Consider the following 8,700-nt stretch of genomic DNA (forward strand, 5'->3'; position numbering starts at 1 on the left):
TCCATTCTGCCCCTCTCTGTCTCTTTATTGGTGCATTTGATCCATTTACATCCAGTGTAATTATTGATAGGTAGGAATTTAGTGCTGTCATTCTCACGTACTTTTTCTTGTGTGGTGTTGACAGTTTCTTTGTTCCATTTAATTTTCTGTCCTCAGTTGTTTTCCTGTATGTATTTTCTTTTCATCTTTTTCATTGTTTTGTATTTGCTGAGTCTTTATGTTGTTCATCTTCTTTATTTTCATGTGTAGATTTGTGAGTTTCCTTTGTGGTTGGTTATCTTAAGATTTCCTGTATTTTTCTAACTTTAAGCCAATCTTTTATTTTTTGATATTTCCTTAACTTTCCATATGAAAGTTCCGTGACTACACTATTTAGCCCTTCTTTTTTGTTTTAATGTTGTCATCTTTTACATATTGACATCTCTGTTTTCCTGTTCAGTGTTTTAGCTTTGACTTATTTTTGTGACTTCCCTTACTGAGTTGATATCTGGTTGTTCTGTTCTAGTTTTCGATTGTTATCTGATATTGATTCTCTAGCTAGAGAACTCCCTTTAGTATTTCTTGTAGTTTTGGTTTGGTTTTTACAGCTTCTCTTAACTTCTGTTTATCTGGAAATGCCCTAATTTTGCCTTCATATTTGAGAGAGAGTTTTGCTGGATGTATAATTTTTGGCTGTCAATTTTTTTCCATCAAGGCCTTATATATTCATTCCATTGCCTTCTTGCCTGCTGAGTAGTCAGAGCTTAGTCTTATTGACTCTACTTTGTAGGTGACTTTTCATTTTTCCCTAACCACTCTTAATATTCCCTCCTTATCTTTGATTATAATATCTCTTGGTGACTTTCTTTTGGGATCTACCCCATGTGGGGTCCGAGAAGCTTCTTGGATAGATATGTTCTCATCTTTCACATTATCAGGGAAGTTTTCTGCCAGCAAATCTTCAACAATCCTCTGTATTTTCTGTCCCCCCAACCCCCATTCTGGTACTCCATTCACTCGGAAGTCATTCCTCTTGATAGAGTCCCACATAATTCTTAGGGGGGGGTTCTTCATTTTTTTTTTTTAATTCTTTTATCTGATTTTTCCTCAAATAAATTGGTGTTAAGTGCATTATCTTCAATCTCACTTATTCTGACTTCCACTGCCTTAATTCTGCTCCTGTGACTTTCTATTGTGTTGTCTAATTCTGAAATTTTACTGTTAATCTTTTGGATTTCTATTTGCTGTCTCTCTATGGATTCTAGCAGGGTGTTAAATTTGTCATTCTGCTCTTGTAGAGCTTTCCTAAATTCCTCTATTGTTTTGTCTGTGTGTTCCTTGGCTTGGTCTGAGTTTTGGCTGATCTCCTTCCTGATTCCTTGAAAAGCTCTGTATATTAATCTTGGGACTTCTACCTCTGGTAATTCCAAGATTTATCTTCCTCAGGGAGGTTTCCTGGCTCTTTGCTTTGGTCGTTTGCTGGAGCCATCATGGTCTGTCTCTTTATGTGATTTGATATTTACTGTCTTCTCCGAGCCATCAATAAGTTATATTTATTGTCTGTTTGCTTACTGTGCCCTAGCTTCTTGTTTTTTTTTGTTTTGATATGCCCAAATAGGCTTGGCATGTGAACTCCTTTGATTATTGGCATCTTTGAAGCTCTCACGTCCTGTCACCAGGTGGTTAGAGCTGCTACTAGGTGTGTGAGCCCAGGAATCCATTTACATTTCTTGTATGGGTTCAGCTCAGGTGTCCAGGTTTTCAGTCACTGAGTATGTGGTACAGGCTCTCAACTACAGTCCTAGATGTCAGGGGTACATAGGGGTGACTGGAGCAAGCACAGGTATCTGGCTGTAGTCAGGGGTTATGTGCTGAGCAAAGTAGGGGACTTACAGCTGCCCCTGAGTGCCAAGGTGGAAGGCATGTCCCTGTCTCCTAGAGTGCATAGGTGGGCAGGTTTTGCAGCTAGACTTTGGGCACCCAATGCTATTGGCTGTAAGGACTGGGACACACCACTTAATCTTGGATCCCTGTCATGAGTGGCTAGGTGGCTTGGGTGAAGCTGCCAGTCCTCAGGTCCCTGATGTGGGTGGGTGCCTGACTTAATGGGCAGGGCGGTGTCAAATGTCAAGAATCTGGTACTCCCACTTAGCTGTTGCACTTGAAAATAGCCTTCAGGTATATACCCTGTTGTACTATGTTAATGAGGGCCTATGCTGTTGAATGGGCCTACACAGATCTAGGCAGGTATGACAGGCATTCGAAGTCCATGGATCCCTTATGTCTGTGCCTATGCAAAGGGGCTGCGTCTGCCCTGAGTTCCTGGTCTAGGAGGTGTGACAATTTTTTAAAGCCACAGAACTGGTTTGGGTACAGTTATTCCTGAGCTCCCAGCTTAAGGGAGCTGGTAGTTTCTTTGTTTGTTTGTTCTCTTCCCATAGCTGGGAAACTGGCCTAGGCATGATGGGTCCCGTTTCTGGCCTAGGGGGTGCAGCAACCACAGAACAATGCCAGACTGGCACTGGAGCAGGGAGCGGAGGGGACAAGTGAGGGGAAGGGAGTCACGTCTCCGTTATGGAAGTCCCATAGGGGAAAGAGTTATTTTGATTCCACGAGGTAGGTTAGATGCTTGCACATAACTTTTGCAGATGCAGCGACACTTTCCCCTGGCTCCAGAGGCTTGTGCAGACTCTCCGCTGCTTGGTTTCTCCCCAAGTGGTAAAATGCATACAAAGGGCTACTGCTTGCCATAGCCCACATGCTCCAAATCATCCAGCCCTCCCGGTGCTGGCTTGGTCAGGTCTGGCACTTCTTCACCGCTTCTGAACTGTCTCTCCCTCCCTCTGCCACTCAGTTTCAACTTTGTCTTTGATGTTTGGGGATCCTAGATTGTCATATGTAATCAATTCACTTGTTTTTTCAGGTCCTGTTATGAGAAGGACCACATGAAGCGTCTGACTATTCTGCCATCGTGGCCCTGTCCCCAAGAAACTAATATTTTCTAAACACACATTACTCTTAAGACCTAAAAAATCCTTTACTTTACATATGCTAATTGCTTAACCCTCACAAAAACCTCTAGGACAACTTTCATTGTTCTCATTGTTCCAGTGAGGTCATTAAACTTCAGGATACTTAAGTAACTCATTCAGTCACACAACTAGTAGGTAATAGAATCAGTATCCAAGTACTGGGGTGCCTTGGACAGAATATTCTGTTATTCAGTCTACTTTCTTAACAGTATGCTAAAAGAATGTAGTTGCCGAACAGAAGCCCTTAGAGGATTTTAGGCTTGAGTTGAAAGAAGCCCTCAGAGTTCAGGAACTGGCATTGCAGTTAAGGGCGCATTACAGCTTGCCTCCTTCCTTGTTTACTTCTAGCTGATACCAGGAGAACATTGCATTAGGATGTGACAGGATGATGTGTCAGCTTAGAGAGATTCCCTATTGGTGTTTTAATTACAAGCATCTTTCTTTCCTGACCGATTCCTCCAGAAGCTGAAACAGGAGGGTTGTCTTGTAAGACAACACTCAAAGCATAAGATGATACACTGATTTTTGTGGTGTTTTTGTCTTTTTTCCTAAAAAATGTATCCCAGAAATATCAATTTCACATAGGAAAAGTGCAATCCAACAGTATAAATCCAGTCCTGAAACTGACTTTGAGCTTCACATTATAGTATCACACTTTTTGTCCCCTAACTAGCCGCCTCTGAAGGTACCTGGGCTGGTGCAAGTGATTTGGAATTCGCTGTTAAACCAGAGGCTCAAACCCATCCAGTGATTCTGTGAAAGAAAAGCCTGGCAAACTGCTTCTATAAAGATTACAGCCAAGAAAATCCTTTCGGGGAGTTCTACTCCGTAACATATGGAGTTGCCATGAGTTGAATGACTCAGTGGCATTGGGTTAGCAGCCTCTGCAATGAGCAGTGCACGCAGGCATATATTAAGCCCTTCCATCAAGAGACAAGAAGGAAACGCGTGGGAGGAATGAGTCTGTGCCCAACAGTTCTCCAGGGGCTGACAGTCTTGGTCCCTCCTAGTCATGTAGAGTTGACCCTGAATACTTGTAGGGAGCATATAGCACATCCCATTTTGATCTTTAGGGTTTCAAGGAACACCATATCCATTCACTTTAATCATTATAGGAATCACAAGAAGGTTTGGTTTCAAGAACTTAAACTGGTGATTTCTTCATCTGTTTTGTCTTTGTTCATATCTACTTTCCCCTAAAGCAAAAATTAATTTAAATATTTGATGATTTCAGTTAGTTCCAGAAATAACACTGAATCATCCAGAAGTTTTCTGGAGTCTTGTCTCCCTCCCAGTTCTTCAGTGCTCAAAATAGTACTTAATTCCTGGCAGAGTAGAACCTGATGGTCTGGCTTTAGGAAGCTGGAAAATATCCTTTTAGCTTCTAAAATTTGGGGGCTTAATTATATTAAGCCCCTTAAATAATACTTAAAAATAAGATTTAGACCTTTGTCCTCAGTGAAAAAAATGAAAATTTTCTGGGAGAAACAGTACTTTTTGCTGTGATGAGGAGGACATTTGAATGCGAATGAGTTTCCCAGTATTTTTTAAGAGCAGTGTTCATAAAGGGAGAGGTAAAAACATTGGAAACCTGAATGAGAAAGGGAAGGAAGGAGAAAAGGGGGCAGACAGACATACAACACCAATGCTTGAATTTGGGAATAAACGTGATGAGTTGGGAATAGAAAGCAGAGAGGCAGGAAAAGATAAAAGTATTGCCACGGAGGGCAGGAGCAAAAGTATCACTAACAGGTAAGAGAAAGGGTTTCACATTAGGCTGGGAGATTTCCATTTATCTAGTCTAGTCAATAGGGTTAGTCTAATCAATAACATGAACATGCACAATGAAATATTTGGGGAAGATTTGTTTGGACAGTGTGTGCAGTGGCGCAGATGGTCCAGAACAGGAGGTTTAGTTAGAATCCTGTTGTATGCTCAGCAGCATCCAGATAGAAACCATGTTTTCATTTCTCATTTTTGTAACGTCAGTACAAGCCCTGAGCCAAAATGAGAATGGGATAAATATTTGTTGAGTAAAAAAAAATTGAGGTGAAGAGAGATAGACTTGAATGATAGCAGCTGGAAAGGAACAACTTCATATTAGGAAATCAATCTGTTGAAAGCCTGGATAAGGGTTATGCAGTTTGGGGAAGTCACATAAGAACTTTGGAATTGGCAATCAGGAAAAACAAGATCCATTGAATAAATGGATGAGGTGCCTTATGAATGCTAGCTGTTATGACTGATAAATCTCCAAATCTCAAATGTGTAACAAAATAAAAGTTTTTACATTAAACCCTTTGGTGATCCTATTATTTTCTACTTTGAATTTTTTTTTTTTTTTTGATACCATATGTTTTCATTAATGGAAATATACTGAGTCATGAGATGTGTTTAAATTTCTGGTTAAGCCTGTTGCCGTTGAGTCAATTCCAATTCATAGTGACCCTGTAGGACAGAGTAGAACTGCCCCATAGAGTTTCCAAGGAGCATCTTGTGGATTAAAACTGCCAAAATTTTGGTTAGCAGGTGTAGCTCTTGACCACTGTACCACCAGGGCTCCAAATTTTTGGTTAGTAATATACACTAGTTTTTTGTTTTAATATGAATTTTGAGAAATACATCTGGGAATACATGGTTGCCACTGAATTTTTTGCATTCTGAAGCCTGCTGATTGATGGGTGATGGTCTGTCCCAATGAACCTTGGTTGATGAAAACAAGGTGGGGTGCCTTCCATTAGGTTACAAGGGGAACCTCTGGTTCTCCAAATATCACACACACACACACAAAAGAAAACAGAACCAAGCCCACCAGGGTTCCCTAACTATCACACAGGAAACCATAAATAAACAAGGCTTATCTAAGGGTACAAAAGCCAAAAGAGACAAAATTTTTTACCCAATTACACTTCCTGGTTGCACTACCTTACCTGCAAGCCTCATACTCCATGTGTTTTGCTTCAACTAACATTTCTTTCACCTGTTGCCGTTACGCAAGTCCCCTTTGAAAGGCAACAAATACTTTCAGCAAGAAACGCATGCTTCCAAGGAACTCCAGAGGCATAAAAAACGGTTGGGATACTGTATGTCCATGAGTCACCAAAGGGTTTTAATAAATGCTAATGAAATAAAGTCCAATAGGAATGTGTGGGGAGAGGGGTGGTTCCCTGTTCCACGCAGCTGTTCAGGAACTAAGGCTGACAGAGCATGTGACATCTTTAGCATGTGTCTTGCAAGATCACCCTCAGTCTCCATCAAACAGAGGAAGGAAGATCAAGAGCAGCAGATGCAGATCATGTGGGAGGTCTTACAGGAACACCCGTATCATTTTTGCGTATATTCCATTATCCTGTCTAGAACTTAGTCATATGTCACATTTAAGACCTGCAAAGTAGGCTGTTAACTGCACCCTACCTGGGTGGCCAGGAGGGAAAGGACATTGTTTGGTGAACAGCCAACCTTTCTCTGCCACAATGGCTAAGAGGGCCAGTATTGGAGATAAAAGTTAAGCTCAATTTCAGACAGCTTAATTTTGACAAGATTTTGAGAGTTCCAGGTGGAATGTATTGACTGAGATAATGAAGATAGAGATACAAATTTGGAAGTCATTAGCAGCTCAGATATTATACTTGAGCCTATGTAATTTATGAGAATGAAGAAAAAGGAAAAACCTAGTAAGTGAAGAGGAAAAAGGAACCAAAAAAGGAAGAAAATGGATAGTAACAGTAAGAATGGGAAACAAAAGGGTTGAATATTCTGGAGGCAGAAGACTAAGGATCATTTCACTGGTTCAAGAGGGTGCTGATGATAAAACCTGAGTGTGGAGATAGAGGTGAAAAGCAAGTGAGGATTAATATGGGAGAAAGTGGACCTGAAATGGTGGTGGTGGCTCTATAAACAGAAAATAACAAGTAGGAAAAGGTGCCTGGTAGCTGGGCAAGGAGGAAGGCTTAAGCAAAGGGAATGATTCAAGTTAGGAGAGCAACAGATATTTCTAAAAAGCCTGGGTCATCAGCTTGAGCTAGGAAGCTGTTTTTAAATTTCCAACCCATCGCAAACTTATATTCTGATGAACTATAATAAGCTTAATTATTATGAAAATGAAATATAAAAAAACAAAGACACACAAAATGCAAACCTATGTATATATTTATTATTATTAGATTCAACAGACATAAAATCATCCTGTAAAATTATTGTAAATTTTCTGAACACTAAATCATCACAGCTCAGCGGCAAACAGTTCATGGATCAGCATGGTATTTGTGGGCCACTTTGAGTAGCACTTAAGCATTTGGCTGCTTGCCAGAAGGTCAGTGGAGCAAGCCTGCCAGCCTCTCCTGGGGAGAAAGATGTGGCAGTTTGCTTTAGACAGATTACAGCCTTGGAAACCCTATGGGGCAGCTACACTCTGTCCTACAGGGTAACTAGGAGTAGGAACCGACTCAGTGGCAATGGGTGGGATCTGGAGCAAGGTACTTCACCTTAATAAGTGTTCATTTCCCCACATTACAAAAAGAAAAAGAAAGTTGCCTTCAAGTCAATTTCGACTCATGGCAACCTCATGTGTGTCAGAGTGAACTGCTCCATAGGGTTTTCGAGGCTGTGATCTTTCAGAAGCAAAACATCAGGCCTTTTTTTTTGAGGTGCTTCTGCGTGGATTCCAACTGCCATCCTTTCAGCTGAACAATTTTCACCCCTTCACATATAATCATTTTCGCTCCTTCACATATAAAAGAAGAATAACAATATTATCTACCTTTTCTGGTTTGTGTAAGTGAAATTAGATAATGCATGGAAGTTACTCGGCACAGTGCCTGGCACAATGATTGTTAGCTCTTATTTGTTTGATGATGTTTGTACTGAGTTGTATGTGGCATTTGGATTTTTAAGCTGGTGATATGTCCTTTTTATTAATTCTGAACAGGATCTGTAGACTCAAAACAAGCTTTTGTCATTCTTTTTTATGCTTGCACTATACCCAAATTCTATTTCTAGTTACTACATCTTACATTGCATTGGGCAAAACTGCTGCAAATGAGTGCTTTTAAAGTGTTAAAAAGCAAAGATGTCATCTTGAAGACTAAAGTGCGCCTGACCCAAGCCATGGTGTTTTCAATTGCCTCATGTGTACAAGAAAGCTGGACAATGAATAAGGAAGACCAAAGAAGAATTCATGCCTTTGAATTATTGTATTGGTGAAGAATATTGACTATACCATGGATTGCCAGAAGAATGAACAAATCTGTCTCAGAGGAAGTACAGCCAGAATACTCCTTAGAAGCAAGGAAGCAAGGATGGTGAGACTCCAATCTCACACACTTTGGACATGTTATCATAAGGGATCAATCCCTGGAGAAGGACATCATGCTTGGTAAAGTAGAGGGTCAGTAAAAAAGAGGAAGACCATAAATGAGATGGATTGACACAGTGGCTGCACCAATGGACTCAAGCATAACAACTGTGAGGATGGTGCAGGACCAGACAGTGTGTCATTCTGTTGTACATAGTGTTGCTATGAGTAGGAACTGACTTGACGGCACCTACTAACATGCTAAATCACTCATGCTCAGCAAAGTGTCTGTCATGGAGGAACCCTCAAGAAGTGCTTACTGAGGACAGTTCATGGACTCCATCTCCTCATTGTGCCTTACAGTGTTGGATACAATCCTATATGCCGAAGACATCC

The sequence above is a fragment of the Elephas maximus genome, chromosome 19 (genome assembly GCF_024166365.1).
Source record: "Elephas maximus indicus isolate mEleMax1 chromosome 19, mEleMax1 primary haplotype, whole genome shotgun sequence".
NCBI classification, from domain to species: Eukaryota; Metazoa; Chordata; class Mammalia; order Proboscidea; family Elephantidae; genus Elephas; species Elephas maximus.